This window comes from Bison bison, unplaced genomic scaffold (assembly GCF_000754665.1).
Source record: "Bison bison bison isolate TAMUID 2011002044 unplaced genomic scaffold, Bison_UMD1.0 scf7180017858886, whole genome shotgun sequence".
In the NCBI taxonomy this organism is placed as follows: Eukaryota; Metazoa; Chordata; class Mammalia; order Artiodactyla; family Bovidae; genus Bison; species Bison bison.
This window is the reverse complement of record NW_011489458.1, coordinates 427,208-437,952: the sequence shown is the minus strand read 5'-3', so window position 1 is coordinate 437,952 and position 10,745 is coordinate 427,208. Positions and strand designations below refer to the sequence as shown.

The following is a 10,745-nucleotide window of genomic DNA, read 5'->3' as shown; positions in this document are numbered from 1 at the left end:
GGGGGGGGGCCGTCAGAGGAAGTGCAAGGAGGCCAGGGGGGCTGGAACACAGAGAGAGAAGGAGAAAAGAGGTAAGAGATAAAGAGAATTAACAAGAGGCCCCAGTCACAAAGGCCATTTTAAGAACCGAAGCTTTTACTGTGAATGACAAAGGGAGCCACTGGAGGGTTTCTAGCAGAAGAGGAACTGTGATGTGACGTTATATTCTGACAGGATCACTCTATCTGCTGCGTGAGGCAGGGAATCTCAAAGCTGCTTCAAGAATGAACGAGGGGATGAAACTGAGCATTAAACAGCCTGACACCGCCACCACCCCACTCCTTGTAATTCCAGTTTGGGACAATTTAAGGCTAGAAAAACGGTGGTGAGGCGTCCAGACGAAATAGGAACACATAACTTCTCAGCTGGAAAAGTCCAGTACGCACACACACACACACCCCATCCTATCCACTATAAAGACTAGGCAACACACACACCGTTCACTGTAAAGTCTAGGCAACTGGACCACAGAGAGATGAACTGACTGGTCCAAGGTCTACAAAGGGCCAGCAGCGAAGTAAACACAAACATCTCCTCTCCCTCCCGAGCAGGAGCCTGGCACATTTGCCTCCGTGCACATCCACCGCTCCTGCCCAACGTCGGCAGAGACTCACGAGGGTCCCCGGGGATGAGGCTGCACCAGCCCAGGTCCTCGGCGGGTGTGGGCCTCTTGGGAGGCGGCGGCGGGAGAGCGACGTGCGAGTTCGGGCCGCGAATGACAGGCGGGGCCGCACCGGAGTCCCATCCGGGATCCCAGGCGGACGTTCACCGCCCTCGGATTGACACCGACGCGAACAGGGGACGCCGCTGCCGGCTGGGCGAGCCGGGTGGGCCTGATGCCCTCTCTTAAGCCTCAGCCTCGCCGCTTGGGAAAAGGGACAGCGCCCCTCCCGGCTTCCCAAACTCCCACCCGCTCGGCGCTCGGCGGTCGAGGGCACAGGGGATGAAAGCGGAGGGGGCATGCAGAAAGCGCCACACCTTCCTCGCCCGGTTCCAGGGCCGCGCCACCCCCACCTGTATCCCCAGGCAGGTGACAAGGAAAGGAAAGGGATCCCCGACCCTACCGTACACAGGCTGCGCCGCCGCGTGGGGCGATCGGAGTGCGCGCGTGCGTCCGGCGGGCGCGGACGGATTTAGGGCCCGGGTCAGGTCGGGTCAGGTTGGGGTCGCCGCCTCCGATCCGGGGCTCCCGATGCTCAGCTCCACCGGTAGACGTCCGTCAGCTTTGCCCAAGCGCTTCTCGCCGCTCGCAACTCCGACACCACCTGCTCCCCGCACGGCGGCGGATGATGGCGGAGGGAGGTGGATTTTGAAAGCCGGCAGTTTCTTTCCTTCGATTTGATTTGTCGGAGGCCTGGTCCGGCTTCCCCTACCCCTGCGCGCGCGCGGCCTGTCGGGTATGGTAGTCCGCTTCTCCTGCGCGGGGAGCCGCTGGACGCCGCAGAGTCGCGCCCGCGAACTACCATTTCCATAATACCCGCGCGGCGTCCCAGGGCGCCTCCGCTAGGTCCCTCTGTGCCCTCCCTTTTGCGGCTTCTGGCTCTTTTTCCCGGAGGCCGCTGGGCGGCGTTGAACCGCGAACTCCCAGGGAGACTACAATTCCCTAAATGCCTTGAGGCCGGGTTGGCTCCGCCCTTCCGGAAAGGCTCAGGTCCACGTAACTTTATTGACAACGGCTGTTGCTAACGGAGACTCGAAGCTCAATCTGTTCCGCAAGCTAAGAGGTGTCCATTTCCTAAAGGGAAAACCTCGCTTTTTTTTGTCCCATGAAATTGGAAGGACATTCGAGGACTTCCCCCAAAATAGCCACAAATTCCTTGATAATTAAAAGGAGGGGGGGGGAAATAGTAACTCTGTAGCAAAGAAACTCTACCACACCACCCTTAGCCATATTAACGTTCACATTAACGCTACACTGACACTGACATCCATCGCACACCTCCCGCTGTGCTGAGGCCACAGCATCACCATCCAGTCCCCGCAACGCATAAAATTAATCTAATCGTGAGGAGCCATCGGACGTACCCAACTGAGGAACACGTTACGGAATAATGTGTCTGTACTCTTCCAAAAATGTCTGTGTCGTGAAAGACAAAAGCTGAGGAGCTGTTGCAGATAAAACGTGACTGAAAAGACACGATAATTAAATGCAACACGTAGTCCTGGATTGGATCCTGGGGTCGGGGTACAGAGAATTATTATAAAGGGCAATATTGAGACAGAAAAATTTGTATGTTAGATAGTAACATTGTAAAAAAAAAAAGATAATAGCATTGTTTCCATGTTAAACCTGTTGTTCCTTTTAAATTGTACCTGATTATGTAAGAGACTGCCTTTGTTCTTGGGAAATACATGCTGAAATAATTACAGGCATGCTGTTGCAACCTAGTCTGGAATGGCTCAAAAAATGTATACATTCATATGTAGCGGTAGAGAATGCAAATATAGCAAAATGTAAACAAGTGAATCTGGGTGAAGGGTCTGTGGGAGTTCTTTCAACATTTTTGCTACTTTTCTCTAGATTCGAATTTTTAAGTAACAGAACACAAGTAGCTATTTTCTTTTCACAAAGAACTCTTTAACCATTATGTAAATAAGGTGTTCATTATAAACACTTCAACCAACATAGAACAGGATAGAAACAGAAAAGTAAACCTTACCACAGAAACTCCAGTTCCCAGAGATCAGCACTGGCAACGCAGGCAGACTTCTTTCCAAAGTTACCTCTCACAACTCGGCCCACACACCCACTTACGCTTTCGCTTTACCTGCAATTCAGAGTTAAATGTCCTATGTGCCAGGTTCTTCCACATACAACCAAATTAATCTTTACAACCACAAAGGAAAAGGGCATCATTGCTACCCTTCCCAGCAGAGATGAGAAAACAGAAGCTCCAGACTCTAGTCCGAAGTACTACTGAGTTGTGGATCCTCTGCCTTCTCCCTTTCCTCTTCTGCCTGTAGAGCCCATATTAAATGCCACCTCCTCCAGGAGGCTTTCCTTGCCCTGGTGACTCCACCCTGAATGAATCAGCTTCCTGTGGGGCCCCTCAGCAAGCTTCAGAACCCTCACAGCTGTGGGTCTGAGAGCTTTTTCACAGAGTTAACATTCTACTTGGCAGCTTCCTCCTTCATCTGAAGAGCCTCTAGGCAGGTACTGTTTCTATCTGGGCAGCATTCTCTGGGGTCCTGGCCTGTCATAGGTACATCAGTTCTGTTCAGTTTAGTTGTTCAGTCGTGTCCGATTCTTTGCGACCCATGAACCGCAGCACACCAGGCCTCCTTGTCCATCACCAGTTCCCAAAGTTTACCCAAACTCTTGTCCATTGAGTCGGTGATGCCATCCAACCATCTCATCCTCTGTCATCCCCTTCTCCTCCTGCCCTCAATCTTTCCCAGCATCAGGGTCTTTTCCAATGAGTCAGTTCTTCACCTCAGGTGGCCAAAGTATTGGAGTTTCAGCTTCAACATCAGTCCTTCCAATGAACACCCAGGACTGATCTCCTTTAGGGTGGACTGGTTGGATCTCCTTGCAGTCCAAGGGACTCTCAAGAGTCTTCTCCAACACCACAGTTCAAAAGCATCGATTCTTCAGCACTCAGCTTTCTTTATAGTCCAACTCTCACATCCATACATGACCACTGGAAAAACCATACCCTTGACAGGATGAACCTTTGTTGGCAAAGTAATGTCTCTGCTTTTTAATATGCTGTCTAGGTTGGCCTTACTTTCCTTCCAAGGAGCAAGCATCTTTTAATTTCATGGCTGCAATCACCATCTGCAGTGATTTGGGAGCCCAGAAAAATAAAGTCAGCTGCTGTTTCCACTGTTTCCCCATCTATTTGCCATGAAGTGATGGGCCCAGATGCCATGATCTTAGTTTCCTGAATGTTGAGCTTTAAGCCAACTTTTTCGCTCTCCTCTTTCACTTTCATCAAGAGGCTTTTTAGTTTTTCTTCACTTTCTACCATAAGAGTGGTGTCATCTGCATATCTGAGGTTATTGATATTTCTCCCTGCAATCTTGATTCCAGCTTGTGCTTCTTCCAGCCCACAGGTTTCCTCATTTGAACTGGATTTCAGTCAGGGTCACAGGATGTTTCCTTAAAATGAATCATCATCTGAAAAGGCTGAGAAGCTTCCAGCTAGGCCTGATGTTATTCCTGAGCTGATTCTGGCTGCTGCTGCTGCTGCTAAGTCACTTCAGTCGTGTCCGACTCTGTGCGACCCCATAGACAGCAGCCCACCAGGCTCCCCCGTCCGTGGGATTCTCCAGGCAAGAACACTGGAGTGGGGTGCCATTTCCTTCTCCAATGTATGAAAGTGAAAAGTGAAAGTGAAGTCGCTCAGTCGTGTCTGACTTAGCTACCCCATGGACTGCAGCCTTCCAGGCACCTCTGTCCATGGGATTTTCCAGGCAAGAGTACTGGAGTGGGTTGTCATTGCCTTCTCCAAATTCTGGCTAGGACTGATCAAATCAGTCTAAATTTTCCTTAGGATGACCCTAAGCCTCCCTCTTCTAGTTTTACTTTCTGAGACTCTTCTGATGGGGACCTCCCGAAGGGAAGAGAGAAGTGGGTGGCAGAACATCCGAGGTAATCTTCCCTGCCTCCTTGTTTGGGTGATGGATCACAGGGTTTTTTACAACTGCAAGTTTCTTAGCAGAAACTCAATGGCCTTCAAAGCTCAGGGGTAACGGGGTCCCATGGGGCCTGTGGAGAACCAATGGGTAGGTGTTCTGCTTGAAGGTGTTCACGTTCAAAGCTAAAAATCACAAATCCAGGCCCTTAGCAACACAGATTCTGTTTGTTATTCCTGAATCTAGATTCTATCCCAAACCCCTTTATTTTATTTTATTTTATTTTTTAAAATATGGAACGCTTCACGAATTTGCGTGTCATCCTTGCGCAGGGGCCATGCTAATCTTCTCTGTATCGTTCCAATTTTAGTATATGTGCTGCCGAAGCGAGCACCCAAACCCCTTTAAAATGGGGAGACTACAGTTTAAAAGGGAGGAGGGGGTTTGCACACTGAGTCCAAATGTTAGGGGAAGCACACTGACTGAAATCGCCCACCCTGGCCAAGTACCTGAGTAACCATTTGCATGAGTTGTTTTAAGACAGGAGGTCCTGGTAAGGAACACGAAACTAACAGGCCACCACCAATGGGAAGAGTTCGGGAAAGGTCAAAAGGAGACACCATGTGTTCGACCACCTCCCAGAATCCTTCTTGCTGGCATCCATCTTGGCTGGGCGATGCGATGAGTGTGCCTTCAGGAAGGACTCTGAGTCAGAATCATTGGCTAAAGACAACCTGGAAACTAATCCCATCACCATAAAACCCGAGACTGCAAGAACGTGGCAGAACAGTCCTCCTAAGTGACCTTACCCTATTGCTCTCTGCCTGGGTGCCCCTTCCCAATAAAATCTCTTGCTTTGTCAGCGCATGTGTCTCCTTGGACAATTCATTTCCGAGTGTTAGACAAGAGCCCATTCTTGGGCCCTGGAAGGGGTCCCACTTCCTGCAACACAGAGTCTTGAAAAATCAGTGTTTCCAAGCAACTCATTTGTCATCTTCTTTCTCTCTTCCCCTCACTTTCTCCAACTCTCTCTTTCAGAGAGACTAGTCTGTTTGCCTGACCCTGAGAAAAGAAATGGAATGGACAGATGGAACCATCTTAGGCCATCCCTTGCCTCTTTTCTTTTGTTCTTCTTCTTCTTTTTTTAATATTTATTTGGAGGCACCGGGTCTTAATTGCAGCATGCAAGATCTTTAGTTGTGGCAATGCGAACTTTTAGTTTCCACATGCAAACTCTCAGTTCGTTGACCAAGGTTGAACCTGGGCCCCCTGAATTGGGAGCACCAAGTTTTAGCAACTGGACAACCAGGGAAGCCCCTGTTCTCTTTTCAGCAAATGGAGAACTAAAGCCCAGAGGTCAAATAACATAAATTACACAGTAATTTAGACAAGAAATAGTGGAAGCCAGATCTCTGGGGTTCTTTTTCATTACACATGCAAAATAAGTCACCTTTTGAGTGTGAGTTGGGAATAAGAGGAGAGTGGATGTTCCAGACCCTTTTCTCCATTGTGCAGCAGCTTTTATTGTCTGCTTTCTTTCTTTCTTTTTTTAATGTTTTGAAGAGAAAAAGCAGACTGCCTCTGATTAGTTTGGTTTTCTTGAACTGAATGTTTTAAATTCCATTCTGGTGCCTAAAAACAAACTTAATTGCCAATTTTGAATGGAATAAATAACAATATTTATTCTGGTTTCCTGAAGAGCTACCAAGGCTGCAGACTTGCCATTTAGTCAGATCAAAAACAAATGCCTGAACTATGTCAGACACGTGAGGAATGCGGAGAGAAAGTCCCAAGAACCAACTGGGTGCTGGCCTTAGGTTCCTCCTGGAGAGAGGCAAGGGGGCCTGGCTTACCCACATTGCTGGAGAGTCTGCCCCCTCCCCCAGTGGGAGGGGATTACTACATTATTTGTTAAAGATAACTCAAACCAGGCTCCCCCCAGGTTCAAGCCCAGAGCTCCCTTAATGATTTCTTTTTAACCTCAATAAAAAAATGATACTCAAAAGAACTCATTCACTCCACAAATAGTTATCTACTATGTGCAAGGCATTATTCCAGAATCCAGTGTTGAGTAAGATGGAAAACAGTGCCTGGGGAGGAGCTTAAATTTGGGTCTAATGTGTATGAAGGGTTTCCTGGTATCAAATTCTTTTAGTAGATTATATCCCCTTTTAATAGTTCTTTTGTTTCAAAATGGAAATGATTTCATTTTTAAAATGAAAACTGACAGCAATTTTAAAAATTAGTATAAATGTAAAAGAGCACAGAGAAGAAAGTTAAAAATTACCTATTTTGTTTTTAACAAAAATATTACGTAGACTGATGGAGGGATGAATATATGATAAAACAAATACAGAAAAAGTTTAATAGTCAGAGCATAATATGGGCTTCCCTGGTGGCTCAGCAATAAAGAATCTGCCTGCAATTCAGGAGACTCGGGTTGTTTCCCTGAGTTGGGAAGATTCCCTGGAGGAGAGCATGGAAACCCACTCCAGTATTCTTGCTGGGAAAATCCCATGGACAGAGGGGCCTGGAAGGCTACAGCCTAGGGGGTCGCCGAGTCGAAATGGCTGAGCAACTGAAGCAACTGCGCACGAATAGCATAACAGAGGGCTCTATAGTTCTTCGAGTTTTCCGTATGCTTGATCATTTTCAAGCATACTGGGGACAAATGTGAGCATGTTTTATCACCTGAATTTCATCCACTGTGTTATAACCTATCTCAGCTTCTGGGTTCATGGGTCCATCTTCATTTCTGAGAATTGGAATTCTATGGACTGTTTCCCAGAAGAATGTGTTATTTATTTAATCACACAGTACTTTGCATGCAGGAACTCAATCTTCATAGTAACCCTATGGGGAATGTTCTCATTACCCTCAACCTAAGCCTAAAATTGTGCACTTTATCTTCATGGTCTTTCCCTAACCCCGAAGTTAAGATCCCTTTCTGGAGGGCTGGGACCAGGGACTGTGCTGGAGCTGTGGGGAAAGGGGTTTACTTACAGTCCCAGGAGTGAGGCCTGGCAATGAATGTTTTTGAGTGAGTAAATGAACAGTGTATACATGATTGCAATTAAGGCTGCCCTTCTCTGGTGATCTAGTGGTTAAGAATCTGCCTTCCATTGCAGGGGATGCGGGCTTAATCCCTGGTTGGAGAACTAAGATCCCACATGCCACAGGGAAACTAAGCCTGTGTGCCACAACTAGAGAAGCCAGTGGTGGTGGTGGTTTAGTTGCTAAGTCATGTCCGACTCTTGCGACCCCATGGACAGAGGAGCCTGGCAGGCTACAGTCCATGGGATTCTCCAGGCAAGAATATTGGAGTGGGTTGCCATTTCCTTCTGCAGGGGATCTTCCCAACCCAGGAATCGAACCCGGGTCTCCTGCATTATAGGCAGAGTCTGTAGCAACTGAGCTACAAGGGAAGCCCCCAGAGAAGCCAGTGGGCAACTGCAAAGATCCAGCACAGCGTGGAAAAAAAGAAAAAGATTGCCATGCACTCAGGCTTTTCCCAGGTGATAAGAAGGCATCCCTGAGGTCCAGCCCATGGCATGCCTAAGCTTGGAGCGGAAGGTGCTCACTGGAGAAGGGATAACTGAGTGATGTACCTGTCAGTTCCTCAAAGGTCAAGTGTCCACTTCCTATTCTCCAGCTACCCACTCCCATGACAGGCCCTTGGAGGTAATCAGTGATATGCATTCAGATTTAAGATAGTCACATCATGACATTCACATTCACATCTTACAGGTAGACAGCCCTGGCATTGAATTCTGTCTCTACCTCTTTCTTAGCTGTGTAACCTTAGTGAAGTGAAAGTGAAAGTCGCTCAGTTGTGTCCAACTCTTTGTGACTCCATGGACTATACACTCCATGGAATTCTCCAGGCCAGAATACTGGAGTGGGTAGCGTTTCCCTTCTCCAGGGGATCTTCCCAACCCAGGGATCGAACCCAGGTCTCCCACACTGCAGACAGATTCTTTACCAGCTGAACCACAAGGGAAGCCTGTGTGACCTTAACCAAGTCAATTAACTGCTTTGTGTCCGTTTCTTTACTGTGAAACAGGCAACAACTGCTTGATACCAAATTCTAGAGATGGCGGCAGCTGAGAGGAGATCCGATGTCCAGTTGAATTGCAACCTGAATGATGAATAGTCCTCTTTTAAGGATATGTGTTTTTCCACTGGCAGCCTGGGATGGTGGAATCACCACGTCACCAGGTAGTTCATTTGAGGCAAGATGCAGTAGTCCAGCTGACCTCAACAGCTTCAGTCATAAAACCGGACTGATAGTAACAGTGGAACCTAATCTGATAAATCTGTCAAGAATGTTTCACCATACATTGTACAGGGGATATGGGAACTAACATGGATTCACCCCCGTGGGCTGGGCACTGTTCTAAATATTTTACATGTATTATTTAAATGTAGTGTTTGAAACAAACTTTATGTTGATTGGGTTTTCTTATCTTTATGTTATCATTGAGGAGCCTGAGGCTTCAAGATTGCCTGGGGTCACATAACTAGCAAGCCCTGGAGCCAGGACTCCGACCAACCTTTGTCTACCTAAGGTTGCCTCAGTGACAGCTCCACTCTTCCACTTAGCCTCCCTAAATTGCCAGGCTCGGCCTATGGATACCTTTAACCTATGATCTTGGATTTCTTACCGGTGACCCAGCAGTGCTTGTCAGAAATACTAAATCAAAATCTCTGAGAGCTCCCTGGTGGCCTAGTGTTTAGGATTCTGGGCTTTCACTAACTATGGCCCAGGTTGGGGAACTGAGATCCCGTAAGCCATGTAGCACGCCCCTCCTCTTCCAAAAAAAGAATCTCTGAGATAGCAGTGAGGTGGGGGTGATTAGAGGTCTCCATTTTATTTCATTTAATTTTTTATTTTTGGCCATGAAGCTTGTGGGAATAAACTCGAGCCTCCTGCAGCGAAAGTGTGGAGTCTTAACCCCTGGACGGCCAAGGAATTCTCTAGAAGTCTTCATTTTAAACAAGCCACAACCCTCCTCTACCCCACCACAGTGAGCCTGCGTGGACGTGGCTTTTCCTTTCTGGACGTCCCCCTCATGCCAGAGACTGCCTTTCTGTTGTTGTTGTTAACCTCAGAGGAGTGAGGGGAGCGATGGCACCCACGGAAGGAAGGGCTGGAGAAATGCCGATGGTGCAGGTGTGCTTTCCCCCACCCCTTTCCAAGGCTTCCTTGAGGTGGATAGTGAAAAGCACAGGAGGCCATCTAAAGCGCACAGACTCTGCAGTCAGACTTGCCGCCTTGGACAAGTCACTTAATCCTTAAGGGCCTAGATCTGATAAACAGAGTGCCTGATGAACTATGAACGGAGGTTCGTGACATTGTACAGGGGACAGGGATCAAGACCATCCCCAAGAAAAAGAAATGCAAAAAAGCAAAATGGCTGCCTGAGGGGGCCTTACAAATAGCTGTGAAAAGAAGAGAAGTGAAAAGCAAAGGAGAAAAGGAAAGATATACCCATTTGAATGCAGAGTTCCAAAGAATAGCAAGGAGAGATAAGGAAGCCGTCCTCAGTGATCAATGCAAAGAAATAGAGGAAAATAATAGAATGGGAAAGACTAGAGATCTCTTCAAGAAAATTAGAAATACCAAGGGAACATTTCACGCAAAGATGGGCTTAATAAAGGACAAAAATGGTAGGGACCTAACAGAAGCAGAAGATATTAAGAAGAGGTGGCAAGAATACACAGAAGAACTGCACAAAAAAGATCTTCACGACCTAGATAATCACGATAGTGTGATCACGTACCTAGGGCCAGACATCCTGGAATGTGAAGTCAAGTGGGCCTTAGGAAGCATCACTACAAACACAGCTAGTGGAGGTGATGGAATTCCAGTTGAGCAATTTCAAATCCTGCAAGATGATGCTGTGAAAGTGCTGCACTCAATATGCCAGCAAATTTGGAAAACTCACCAGTGGCCACGGGACTGTAAAAGGTCAGTTTTCATTCCAATCCCAAAGAAAGGCAACGCCAAAGAATGCTCAAACTATCGCACAATTGCACTCATCTCACATGCTAGTAAACTAATGCTCAAAATTCTCCAAGCCAGGCTTCAGCAGTACATGAACCGTGAACTTCCAGATGTTCAAGCT

General features: G+C 47.5%; 1 protein-coding gene across 1 annotated transcript in view; it reads right to left on the bottom strand.

Moving 5' to 3' along the window:
• RANGAP1 (Ran GTPase activating protein 1) overlaps positions 1-1,384 on the bottom strand; it is a 30,189-nt gene extending 28,805 nt beyond the window's left edge. Inside the window, exon 1 of the mRNA XM_010830228.1 lies at positions 1,104-1,384. The gene's annotated coding sequence lies outside the window, so the exon portion shown is untranslated. The remainder of the gene's footprint in view (positions 1-1,103) is intronic.
• Positions 1,385-10,745: the final 9,361 nt, after the last annotated feature.